The following is a 14,276-nucleotide window of genomic DNA, read 5'->3' as shown; positions in this document are numbered from 1 at the left end:
CTTACACAGTAAGGGGAGGGCTTATTTTCGGGATAGGTCTTATTATCGGGGAAACACGGTATCTGCCCCCAACTGTCTGTGTACAGTCTTACTTATTGACTGCTTAAAACAAAGGTCAAAATAATCATGAAATTAATATTATTAGCAATTACTCAAATTAGAAGACATTATATAAAGAAACTTAAAACAGTCATAATAGTTTAAACCTGACTTGTTCAGATCAACTATTGATGCTAAAAAAAAAAATTAAAATGGGAAAAAAGCAAGTATGTTGACCTTGATTATCATCATTTCCTGAAAAAGTTTAAGTGATATAAAAAGATTACCATAATGAGGAGGCCAAAATAACCCTTCAAACTGCATCAGCTAGCAGAAACTTTATCTCCTTGTGAGTCAGAGAGAAATTGCAACAAGGACAAAATGGGTTGAGGCAGTAAACTAATTTATAAAACACTAAAGATGCGAATGATTAGGAAAAGTAGTGCCTAATAACATCATACTGCAGTTGAAATAAAAACAAGTCTACAGAAAGCTTGGCATTATACTCAATTGATCCATGTCATTCCAAAAGCATTAACAGATTAAAATGTCCACAGATCAACAAATTAAAAAATGCAACAGGTTTTTTTGAGTAGATAGCCTCTGAGGCCTCTACTAAGTTGAGTTATATGATCCTGTGTCAGTAAGTACAAAAACTACTGCAAAAGGAGAAGGAAATTGCTATATAGATTTAATTTTTTAATTCCATTTTTTAAAAATATAATTTCTGTTCAGGGAAAGTCATGGGCTGAAAATTTTTCATTCACCCTTCGTATCTTCCTATCATAGGAAGGATATATCTTTATCAGGACAAATGGAATTTGGAGGTTGGAGACCAATGCAAATGACATATGAAAATTATATCAAAAAGTGTTGCTTCATGTACATACATTCTCTCTTTTATGGAGAATCTGACTGGCTCTAAAACTTGCATGACCTTTTGTCACTTTGGGCCTGGTTCCTCCCCTATATAGTGGCAAGGTAAGCTAAATAGTCTCTAAGGATTTCTGGCTCAAATCATCTAAAATTTAGGACTTCTGGCTCAAATCATCTAAAATGCTACTCATTTCAAAAGTCAAATTCATAGATAGATAGATAGATAGATAGATAGATAGATAGATAGATAGATAGATAGATAGGTAGGTAGATAGTGAGGTAGATAGGTAGATGTGAGAGAGAGAGAGAGAGAGAGAGAGAGAGAGAGAGAGAGAGAGAGAGAGAGAGAGAGATAAAGAAAAAGAAAAAGAATTGTCCATGGGAAGGATATTTAGTATCAGTTTCTCAGAGAGAGAGAGAGAGAGAGAGAGAGAGATATGATAAGAGGGAGTGTGGAAATAGGCACCTCCACCAGGGTTCAGTAAAGAAAAAGAAAAAGAATTGTCCATGTGAAGGATATTTAGTATCAGTTTCTCAATGGTTATACGACTAACTGTGTGAACCACAGCAGAATGTGGGAAATTTTTGCAAATGCTATGAACACCTACACTTAATTCAAATTGCTCACTTATTATTTCAAACTGTGTATGGAAGTGTATGTCACTTAACAAGGGGGTGTAAGAATGGTGTAGCAACATGCCATTCTACCTAATACTTAGCATTAAAGACGCAAATATTCCACAAGCATGTAATAATACACAATATTTCCCACAAAGACTCCCATTTATTATTTCCTCTTAAACCTCTTATATTTCTGTTAAGTGAAAAGGGGAGGGACACAAGTCTTAAAAACAGCATGAGATGACTTGGTGGCCTCAATTGTACTTCTCATTATAAACTCAAAAATGTTTAGGGGAAAAGTCACTGTTATTCAATCCCTTTTTTGACAATAAACTCCCCTGGAAAAGCAGAGTAGTTCATAATTGTGGTAGAAATCAACTTGCAATGGGTAGGGCAAGTAGCATGGACCATTGTTATAGGCAAAGTAAGTAGTTTAAACTCCTATATGAGTTTACCTTTAATGATTTGGGCAGTCTTTGTTAAGTTAATATATTAGATGTCTGCTAGGGAGTTAAAACATCTTAAGATATAAGCTGAAGGCAAAGACCACTTCATTGCTTGTCTTTGAATATTTAGCACTTAACATAGTGCTTGGCATGTAGCAGGCACTTTATAAATATTTGTTGATTGATTGATGTAGTGAATAGAAAGATTCCTAATTTAATACAGAAAAACCTGGTTCAAATCTTATTGCTGAAGCTTGCCAGCTACATGACCACAGACAAGTCAGTAAGCCTACAAGAATTCATTAAGTGCCTACTTTGTGACAAACACTTTTCTAACCACCTAGGATACAAAGACAAAATATGGTCACTGCTTTTAGAGTTTCCAATCTAAAGGGGGAGACAAAATGAATGCAAATATACACAAATAAGATACATATAGTATGAACTGGAGATAATAAGGAAATGGCACTAGAATTAAAGGGGATTAGAAATGGACTTCTGTAGAAGGTGGGATCTTAGCTGGGATTTGAGGAAAGCCAGGGAATTCAGAAGGCAGAAATGAGGAGAGATGGTATTCCAAGCATGAAAACAGACAGTGAAAATGCCTGGAGTTTGGAGATAAAATGTTACTATGAGGACAATTTTCCTAGATCATAAATTATGTGGTAAAGGGAGGTGTGGGAAAAGGTATAAGAAGACCAGAAAGATAGGAGGGAACCCAGTTGTGAAGAATATTTTGTATGAATTTTGATAGAATATTTTGTATGTGGAATGTTCACTTGGAAGTGAAAGGGAGCCATTGGAGTTTTTTATTTGTTTGTTTGTTTTAATAGGAGCGAGTGACATAGTCATATCAATTCGATGCCTAAGTGGAGGATGGATTGGAGAAGGAAGAGACTTGAGGAAGAGAGACCAACCTGAAAGCCATTGCAATGGTTTAGGAATTAAGTGATGAGCCTGCACTAGACTGATGGCAGTGTCAGAAGAAAGAAGGTGGAATTTATGGGAGATGTTACAAAGGTAAAACCAATAGCTCTTGGTAAGAGATTTGATATGGGGAGTAAGAGAGTAAGGAGTTGAAGATGATAATTTCTTTACAAGTATGAGTGACTGGGAGGATAGTAGAACCCTTGACATCAATAGGGAAGTTTAGAATTTAGTTGGAAGATGGTTTGGGTAAAAAGATAATGTTGAGTTTAAGATGTCTATGGGACATACAATTTGAGACTTCTAATAGGCAATTGGAAATGAGAGACCAGAGGTAATGGGAAATTTAGAGATAATAAGGATATCTGAAAAATTATCAACATAGAAACGATATTTGAATACCTGGGAGCTGATGAGTTCACCAAGTGAAATATTATAGAGAAAAAAGAATAGAGAGCCAAAGACAGAACACTGGGCAACACTCATCCTCAGTGTATGTGACTTTGACAAAGATTCGGCAAAGGAGACTGGGAAGATGATGCGATAAAGGTAGGAAGAGAAAGGAATTGAACAGTGTTACAGCAACCTAGAAAGAAAGTGTTGAGAAGAGGGTGATAACATCCAGCACATCTGAGAATTCAAAATGTCTGAAGATTGAAAAAAGTCCATTAGCTTTGACAGTTATGCAATCAGTGGTAATTTTGAGGAGAACGGGGGAAACCAGGATGTAGAAAATTAAAAAGAGAATAAAAGGAAAGAAAGTGGATGCAAACACAAATACAATTCTCTAGAGATTTATCCAAGGAGAATAGATATGGTATAATAACTAATGTGGATAGGCAGTTAAGTAAATGAGGATGAATGAAACATGGGTATTTCTGTAGAGAGTAGGAAAATAGCTAGTAGTCAAAGAGAGATTGAAAATAAAGGAGAGGGTGGGAATGGTGAAAGGGCAGTCTATTGGAGAAGGACCACCTATTTATGAGAGATAGAGATGGAGAGAGTGACAGAAGGCATCTAGATGATATGAGTTGAGAAGAAGGTGAGAAGAGGAAGCTCTTGGAAATCAGTCTCACTTTTTTTTCAGTGAAATATGAGGCAAGAATCTCAGCTGAGTGGGGAAACAGGAAGGAGCCATGGGATGTTTGAGGAGAAATAAAAATATTTGGAAGAGCATCTGTGGCAAGTGAACATCAACAATAGTGTATTTAAATTATACTGATATGTAACAATTATGTGTATTATATAAAATGCATATTTTATATGACATATGTAAAATTTAATTATTAAAATAATTTGTTGGTAATATAATATATTTATGATTAATAATTATTATTAGTTGCATGACCATTAGAGTTATTTGATCTCTCTGAATATATTTCATCGTCTGTAAAATGGGGATATATCCCTTAATTGCCTCACAGAATGGTAATTAGGCTTAAATGAGTTTTTTATGTGTTTTGTAAAACATGAAATACTGTATAAATATCCATTTTGTAATAGATTATTCTTCAATAAAACTGTTTATTTTGGAAGAGATAAATATAATGAAAAATGATAACAATTTTAAAAATCACCTAAAGTAAATTCAGCTTTAACTCAATATTAAATTCAAGGGGTTAAAATACATGAGTGATCCATATGCCTTTCCTCACTCAACAGCAAGGAAATAATGTGAGGTCAAAAGATGTAGTTCAGCCTCCAATATGTACTTGCCTTGTTGTTATTGTGAAATCAATTAACCTTTCTGAGTCTCAGTATTAAAATTCACAGTTTGTTAATCAATCAGTCACTTAACATTTATTAGATGCCTGCTACATGCCAGGCACAGTACTAGAGACACAATAAAAGGCAAAAGAGGCACACAGACACACACACACACTGATTTTATGGAGTTCACAATGTAATGAGGGAGATGGCATTCAAACAAATTTATACAAAGCAAGCTATATGCAAAACAAATAAGAAATAATAAGCAGAGGGAAGGCACTAGAATAAAGAAGGGTTAGGGATATCTTCCTGTAAAGATGAGATTTTAGCTGGGACTTAAAGGTATCCAGGTAGGTCAGTAGGTAGAATGGGAAGAGAAAGAATGTTACAGATTTGAGGGATAACCAGATAAATTACCAGAGCAGTGAGATGGAGTAACTTATTCCTAGAACAGCCAGGAGGCCAATGTCACTGGATCAACGAGTATGTGGCAGGAGCAAAATGTTAGAAAATTAGAAAGGGAGAAGAGGGTTAGGTCATGAAGGGCTTTGAGTGCCAAACAAAAAATCTTGTATTTGATCATAAAGGTAATAGTAAATCACTGGTGTTTATTAAGTGGGGGTGGGGGGAAGTGTTACATGATTAGACCTGTGTTTTAGTAAAACCACTTTAGTGGCTGATCAGAGGATGAATTGGAGTAGGGAGATCTGAAGAAGACAAATCCAATAGCAGGTAATTATAATAATTCAGATGTGAGCTGATGAGAGCCTGCACCAGAATGGTGGCAGTGTCAGAGGAGAGAAGGGGGTACATTTGAGAGATGTTGTAAAAGTAAAATTGATAAACCTTGGCAACAGATTGGATATGGGCTAGGGATCTACAAGCCTGAGGATCTGGAAGGACGGAGTTGCCCTTTATGGTAATAAGTAAGGTAGAAGAATGGAGAATGTTTAGGGGGGAAAGATGATGAGTTGTTTTGGATGTCAAAAGTGAAATGTCTGAAAGGCAGTTGAAGATGATTTTGGAGGTCAGCTAAGTGTCAGTGGCAGGATAAGCAAATTTCAGAATCATAAGCATGGAAAGGAAAATTAAGTCCTGAGCTGATCAGATCACCAAATAAAGTTGTACTTATGGAGGAGAAAAGTGCACCCAGGACAGAACCCCAAGGTTGGAGGATCCAGCAAAGGAAACAGAGAAGTCATCAGATATATAAGCAAACCAAAAGGGAGTAGTAATCTGAAAGCCTAGAGATATGAGAGTATGAAGGAGGGAAGATTGATCAACAGTGTCAAAGACATAAGAGAGATAAAGAGGAATGAGTATGGAGAAAAGGTCATTGAATATGGCAAATAAGAGATCATTAGCAACTTTGGAGAGGGTAGCTTTGGTAAAATAATAAGGTTGGAAGCTGTATTGTAAGGTGTTAAGAAGAAAGTGAGAGGAAAGTGGGGGCACAATTGTAGATGAACATTTCAAGTACTTTAGCTATAAGAGGCAGAAGAAACATAAGATGATGGTTAGTGTGGATAGAATGATCAAGTAAGTTGGGTTTTTTTGGTCATTTTTCCCTAGGATGGGAAATATGGACATATTTATAGGTATTAGTGAAGGAGCAAGCAGATAGAGAGAAACTGAAAATAATGAAAATAGGGGGACTTGGAACTCCTAGGGACCAAGATGGAAGAGCAAGCAGGAAATTGCCTTGATTCTCCAATATTCACCTCCAAACAACCATAAATTAGTGCCTCAAAATGAATGCTGGAATAACAGAATCAGCAAAAACATGGGAGGAAATGATCTTCTGGCCTAAGAAATTTGGAAAGCCAACAGGAAATTTTTGTCTCACTAGGGTAAAAGAGGAGCACAGTCTAGGACAGGAATCATCCTAGCAAGCCAGCAACAAGACCAGAATCAGCAAACCACTTGGAATTCCTGAACCCCAGCACAGCAGAGCATGGAATAGATAATGCCAGGACTTGCCACATGCCTCAGCATAGCCAGTGGAATTAGGCAGACACTAGTTCCAGAACTCACCATGTGCTTCAGAGTGGTCCCAGGCAAACAGGTAGATGCCAACACCTAGACCCCAAAGATGCCTTAAATAAACTGGCAGAGACCAGTGCTGGGACCATATGCACAAAACAATATAGCCAAGAAAATGGGCAGAAGCCAGCACTATGACCTGCCAAGTGCTTCAGTTTAGCCCCAAGGAAAATAGACACACACCAAAGCAGGAACCCATAGGGTCCTCAACTCATGCCAGACAATGGCACTGGGACCTCAGCTCAACACCAAGTAAGCTGCCAGATTCCTTCAACTTCTAGTAGCACCAGCCACCCCCCCCACACACACCACTCCTAAGCACAGGACCAGAAATGAAGGTCCCCAAGTTCCTCAGAGCAACATGAGTACAGTACCAGGTAAACAACCAGTGACTGCAGCACCTGCTACAAGAAGTTTTAGATAGTGCCCCTTCAACCTCAGGAGTAGAGCTCAAATTCAAAACTTAGGGAAAAGGCTGGGAAATGAAAAAAACAAACTTAGAACAGAACAACAAAATCGAGACACCTATGGGCAAAGCCCCAAAGAAAAATGGGAACATGTTTCAAGTCCAGAAAGAACTCATGGAAGAACTCAAAAAGGAGCTTAAGAATCAAATAAGAGAAGTAAAAAAGAAATTGGGGAAAGAAAAGAGAGTGATGTGAGAGAATCATGAAAAAAAAGAGTCAACAGCTTGGAAAACAAAAACAACTCCTTAAAAAGTTCAATTGGTCAAATGGAAAAGGTGGTACAAAAGCAAACTGAGGAAAATAATTCCTTAAAAATTAGAATTGGGCAAGTAAAAAGTAATGACTCTGTGAGATATAAAAAGTCAATCTAATGAAATCAAAAGAACGAAAAAAAGAAGAAAATGTAAAATATTTCCTTGGATAAATAACTGATCTGGAAAATAGATCCAGGAAAAATAATGTAAGAGTAATTGTACTACCTGAAAGCCATAATCAAAAAGAGGACCTGGACAGCCCCTTTCAAGAAATTATCAAGGAGAAGTACCCTGATCTCTTGGAACCAGAAGGCAAAATAGACATTGAAAGAAACCACCAATCAAATCCAGAAAAGATCCCACAATGAAAATGCAAAGGAACATAATAGCCAAATTTCAGAATTATCGGGTCAAGGAAAAAATATTGCAAGTGGCTAGAAAGAAACAATTTACTTAGGGAGTCACAATCAAGAATACATGGGACTTAAGAACTTCAACAATAAAGCAATGGAGATCATGAAACATGAGATTCTGGAAGGCAAAGGAGGTAGGACTATAATGAAGAGTCACTTACCCAGAAAAAATGAGCATACTACTTCAAGGGAAAAGGTGATCATTCAATGAAATAGAAGAATTTCAAGCTTTCTTAAGGGGAAGACCAGAACTGAACAAAAAATTTCATCTCCAGTATCAAGTCTCAAGAGAAGCATAAAAAGGTAAAAAGAAAAAGGAAATATGAAGGGAATCAATGGGGCTAGCCTGTTTACATTGCTTCATGGGAAAATGATGCTTGTGATTCTTAAGAATCACACCACTAATAGTGTAGCTAGAGAAAATGTACATTGAGCATACAGATATAAAGCAATAACATAAAAAATAATTAAGGGAGGAGAAATAGGAGTACATTGGGTGTAGAAGAAAGGGAGAGGTAGAACAGGGTGAATTATTTCATATGAAGAGGCATGAAAGACCTATTACAGGGGAGGGGAATATTGGAGGATAGGTAATGGGCATCACTTGAAGCTTACTTATATCACAATTGACTCAAAGAGGGAATAATACATACAAACAATTAAATATAGAAATTTATATTACCTAACGGGAAGGAGAGGAGATTAAGTGGTAGGGATATTTACAGAAGGGAGGCCAGGTCAGGGGAGGTGATAGAAGCAAAACACTAGTGAGGAGGGAAAGGGTGAAAGGAGAGAAAGGACAAACAGAAGGAAAAAAGAGATGGAAGGAAATATACAGTTAAAGATCATAACTGTGAATGTGAATGGGATGAACTCTCCCATAAAACAGAAGCAGATAAGTAGAGTGGATCAAAAGCCAGAATCCTACAATATGTTGTTTACAAGAAACACAAATGAAACAGAGAGACATACAAAGAGTAAAGGTAAGGAGCTGGAGAACAATTTATTGTGCTTCAACTGAAATGAAACAAAGGAATGTTAGCAATTCTAATCTAAAATTACATTCAACAAAGAGCAATGGAAAGACGAATTGAAAATTATTTGGAAACTAAAGAATCTAACCCTAAAGAATAAAAGAGTGAAAAATCATAATAAAAACCAGTAATTTCATCAAAGAGAATGTTGACAATGAGACATCATACCAAAATTTGTGGGATGTAGCCAAAAGAGTACTTAGGGCAAATTTTGTTTCTCTAAATTTTTTATGAACAAAATATAGAAAGAGCAGATTAATGAATTAGATGTACAACTAAAAAAAACAAACAAATTGAAAATCCCCAATTAAGCACCAAATTGGAAATACTGAAAACCAAAGGTAATATTAATAAAATTGAAAGTAATAAAACTATTGATCTTTTACCCCAATAAGACAGAAAAGCCATTGTTTAATATGTTTTATTAAAAAAGAAAGAAGAAAACTAAACATCCAGTATCAAAAATGAAAACAGTGAAATCACTACCCATGAAGAAGAAATTAAAGAAATCATCAGGAAATATTTTGCCCAATTATACACCAATAAATCTAATAACAAGTGAAATGGATAAATATTTACAAAAATTTACAAAATTTCCTAGGTCAACAGATGAGGAAATGGAATGTCTAAATGACCTCATCTTAGAAAAAGAAATTGAAGAATCCATTGATGAATTCCCTAAGGAAAAATCCTTAGGGTCAGATGAGTTTATAAGTGAATTGTACCAAACATTTAAGGAAAAATTAATTTCAATAATATTAATTTTGTGAGAAAATAGGCAAAGAAGGGGTCGTACCAAATTCAGGATACAAATACGGTATTGATACCTAAACCAAACAAAGTAAAAACAAAAAAAGAAATTATTGACAAATTTCTCTAATGAACATTGATGTAAAACTTTAAGTAAAATGCTTGCAAAGAGATTGTAGTAACATATCACAAGGATCATATGCTATGACCAGGTAGGATTTATACCAGGAAGGCAGAGTTGGTCCAATAGTAGGAAAACTATCAGCATAATTGACCATATCAGTAACCCAACCAACAGAAATCATTTGATTATCTCAATAGATGTTGAAAAGGCTTTTGGCAAAATATAGCACCCATTCCTAATACAAACACCTAAATAAATTGAACATTCCTTAACATGATAAACAGTATCTATCTAAAACTATCAGCAAGCATTATCTGTAATAGGGATAAGATAGAAGCTTTTCCAGTAAGATCAGGGGTGAAACAAGGATGCCCATTATCACTATGATTATGGAATTTTTTTTTAATTTTATTTATTTTTTAAGCAATTGGGGTTAAGTAACTTGCTCAAGGTTACATGGCCAGTTATTTTTGTGTGGGTGACAAGTTTCTGAGGCTGGAACTGGTTCTGGGTCTCCCGACGCCGGGGCCGATGCTCTTACTCACTGCACCACCTGGCTGCCCCGTTCAATTTTGCACTAGAAATTATAATTATATCAATAAAAAGAAATCAAATGAATTAAAATAGGCAATTAGAAAACGAAACTATTGTTCTTTTCAGATGATGTGATGGTATGCTTGGAAAATTCTAGAAAATCAACTAAACAACCCCTTGAAATAACTTTATCAAAGTTGCAAGATATAAGATAAACTCACATAAATCATGAGCATTTCTACATATGAGCAATAAAGCTCATCAGCAAGAAATAGAAAGAGAATCTCCATTCAAAATAACTGTAGACATTATAAAATGCTTGGGAGTCTAACTGCCAAGATAAACCAAGGAACTATATGAACACAATTACAAAACACTTTTCACACAAATAAAGTCAGATCTAAGTAATCAGAAAAATATTAATTACTCTCAGGTAGGCTGTTCCCATACAATAAAAATGATAGTTCTACCTAAACTAATTGACTTATTTAGTACCATGCCAAACTACCAAAACATATTTGATAGAGCTAGTGAAAAAAAAAAAAGTTAATCTGGGAGAACAAAAGGCCAAGAATATCAAAGGAATTAACGGGGGGAAATGCAAAGGAAGGTGGCCTAGCTATACCAGACCTCAAACTATATTATAAAGCAGTAGTCTTCAAACTGATCTGGTATTGGCTAAGAATTAGAAGGATGGATCAGTAGAATAGGTACACAAGACACAGTAGTTAGTGACCATAATAACCCAGTGTGTGATAAACCTAGAGATTGCAGATTTGGGGATAAGAACTCATTAATGGACAAAACCTGCTGGGAAAACTGGAAAACAATATGACCCAAACTAGGTATAGACCAACATTTTACATTGTATACCAAGATAAGTTCAAAATGGGTATATAGTATATAGAGAAAGGATGATAGCATAAGCAAATCAGTACAGCAAGGAATAGTTTACCTGTCAGATACATGAAGAAGAGAAGAATTCATGACCAAACAAGATAGAGAGCATTATGAAAATTTTATTATATTAAATTGAAAAAAAGTATTTGTACAAACAAAACCAGTGCAACCAAGAACAAAAGGAAAGCAGAAAGCTGGGAAACAATATTCTAGTTAGAAATAAATGTTTCCAATTAAGGCCTCATTTCTCAAATATAAAGAGAACTGAGTCAGATTTATAGGAATATAAGACATTCACCAATTAAAAAATGGTTAAAGGCCATGAACAATTTTCAGATGAAGAAATCAAAGCTATCTTTATTCATATAAAGAAAGTGCTCTAACTTACATGATTAGAGAAATGCAAATTAAAACAATTCATACCTATCAGATTGGTTAATATGACAAAAAAAGAAAATGATAAATGTTGTAGAGAATGTGAAGAGATCGGGATACTAATTCATTGTTGGTGGAGTTCTGAACTGAACCAACCATTCTGGAGAAAAATTTGGGACTATGCCCAAAGGGCAACTAAATTGTACATGCCCTTTGATCCAGCAATACCACTAGTAGGCCTGTATCTCAAGGAGATCATATAAAAGTGGGGGAAAGGGCTTACATGTACACAAAATATTTATAGAAGTTCTTTTGTGGTGGCAAATAATTGAAAACTGAGGGAATGCCCATCATTTGGGGAATGGCTGAACAAGTTGTGGTATAGTAATGTAATGCAATATTATTGTACAATAAGAAATGATGAGAAGACAGATTTCAGAAAAACCTGGGAAGACTTGTATGAAGGGATGCAAAGGGAGATTAGCAGAACCAGGAAAATGTTATACACAGTAATAGCAATATTATGTACTGATCATCAGTGAATGACTTAGATATTCTCAGCAACACAATAACCAAAGACAATGGCAAAGGACTTATGACAGGAAATGCTATCTACATCCAGGTAAAGAATTGATGGTTTCTGAATACAGATCTTTTTTCACTTTATTTTTTCTCGGCTTTTTTTTTCCTTTTGGTCTGTTTCTCTTTTCACAATAGTGATTAATATGGAAATATTTTACATGATTTTATATGTGTGTACACACACACACACACAACCTATATCAAACTGCTTATCATTTTAGAAAAAGGAAAGGGAAGGAAAGAAGAAAAATGAAATGCAAAATCTTATAAAATGGATAATATAAATGTCTTTACATATAATTGGGAAAATATTATTGAAAAAATAAATCATCATGAAAATGAAGAGTTGGGGGGCAGCAGGACATAGAATGAATTAGATGGGATCACAAGAATGAGTAGAGGGGTTTGCATTGGTAAGGAGTATGGCCACATCATCATTTGAGACATGGGTGAAGGAGATAGTGTTAGGAGGCATCTGAGTGATAAGAGATGAGGAAGAGAGAAGATGGAGCTCACGATGAATGGTCTAATTTTTTTTCTGTAAAATATGAGGCAAAATTCTCAATGGAGATGGGCAGGGGAGTCATGGAAAGTTTGAGGAAAGACAAAAAATTTTGGAAGAGCCCCTGTGGAGTAGGATAATGAGCCAATAAGAGAGGTGTGGTAGAATTGCCTGACACTGTTGAGGGCCCAGTAGTGATCATGTAACATAAATTTGTACTAGACCCAATTAGAATGGTTGCATTACTTTCTCCTCTTCATCTGGTATCGCACATATTAGAGCAAAACTTGTAAACAACGAGAGCCCAGAAAGAAAAATAGTGCAGAGTTTATATTGATTCACTGAAGGTTCAGGATGGGGAAAAGAGGTGAGAATGGCCTGTACAAGGGAGATGGCATGAAAAAAAAAATAAGAGGTCAACGGACTGGCTATCAAAGTTTGGAAAAAGAATAAAGTTTTGTAAGGGAAGACAGAAAGAGGTGAGAAGTCAATAGACTATGATCAAGTAAGGGGATTTCAGAATTCTTGGACATAGCAGTAGTACATTTGGGGATGATGAAAAGATGATGGGTATTACCACCTTTGGGAATGACTGAGGAAGGTGGAGGAGTAGCTCATGGAAAAATGAGCAAGCTGAAGAACTTGAGGGAGAACTTGAATAGTTGAGGGAGAACCAGTACATATGTTTGAAGTCCCCTAGTATGAGGGCAGGAGTTGGAGAGGGAAAAAAAATGTGAGCCAGGTACTGAACTCTGAGGACAAAACAACAAATATGAAATAATACTAATTTGCCATACTTTTTATGGCAACGTATTCTCATAGAGTGTGACAATGAAATAGCCATATTTGTACTTTACTCTCTTTCTTGCCAATCTGCTATCTGAGGATATTGAAGTGACAGTTAACCAATCCTACAAGGAATCTTTTTAAGTACTTTCTATGTGTCACATACTGCATTAAGCACTAAGGAAACAAAAACAAACAACGAAATAATCCCTACTCACAAGGAGCTTCTATCCTAAGGGTTTGAAGGAGTAGTTAGAAAAGACCAAGTATTTACAAAATAAATCTGTATTGCAAATCACACAATTTTGGGGGTACTAAATAAACAATTTTAATATATCTCAAAAAGAAGAGCGTGTTAAAGCAATGGGGAAAAATAGGTTACTGGGAAGATAATATGTAATCCCTAGTAAACATTTATGTAAATCATCTAAACACAACTGAAAGGCATCCTTAATGAAAATTGAATAGAATAAAAAGATTTTCTCAGATAATCTTCTACCACAGACCACAGATTCAGTTATAATGTGTTTTCCAAAAATAAGTTAAAATCAGTCAAGATTCCTTGATACATTAGTATGTGAATTACTTGGGACAAGCAGTAATTTTTACATGGTTTCATTTTGTGACAGCAATGGTCATGCATATGTGCTTTTACTGATACTAGGGTGACTCAGAACATCTGATCTTAACCAGATGAAACCAAATTGAGCTCATTTCCCCAGCTGTAATTAGTTCTCCCTCAGTTCTTATTCAGTTGAGTGAAAAATTTTGTGCCCTACATGCTTTCCATTGATTTCTTTGGTTGACTTTTTAAATTCTTAGTTTTTAAAGAAGGGACATTGCTCCAAGGAAATGTGCAAAAATTATAACTCTTAAAGAACATATTTCAATGA

This window comes from Petaurus breviceps, unplaced genomic scaffold (genome assembly GCF_028583685.1).
Source record: "Petaurus breviceps papuanus isolate PSGF00001 unplaced genomic scaffold, PetGlider_PUasm1.0 90723, whole genome shotgun sequence".
NCBI lineage: Eukaryota > Metazoa > Chordata > Mammalia > Diprotodontia > Petauridae > Petaurus > Petaurus breviceps.
Note: the sequence above shows the minus strand (reverse complement) of the source record.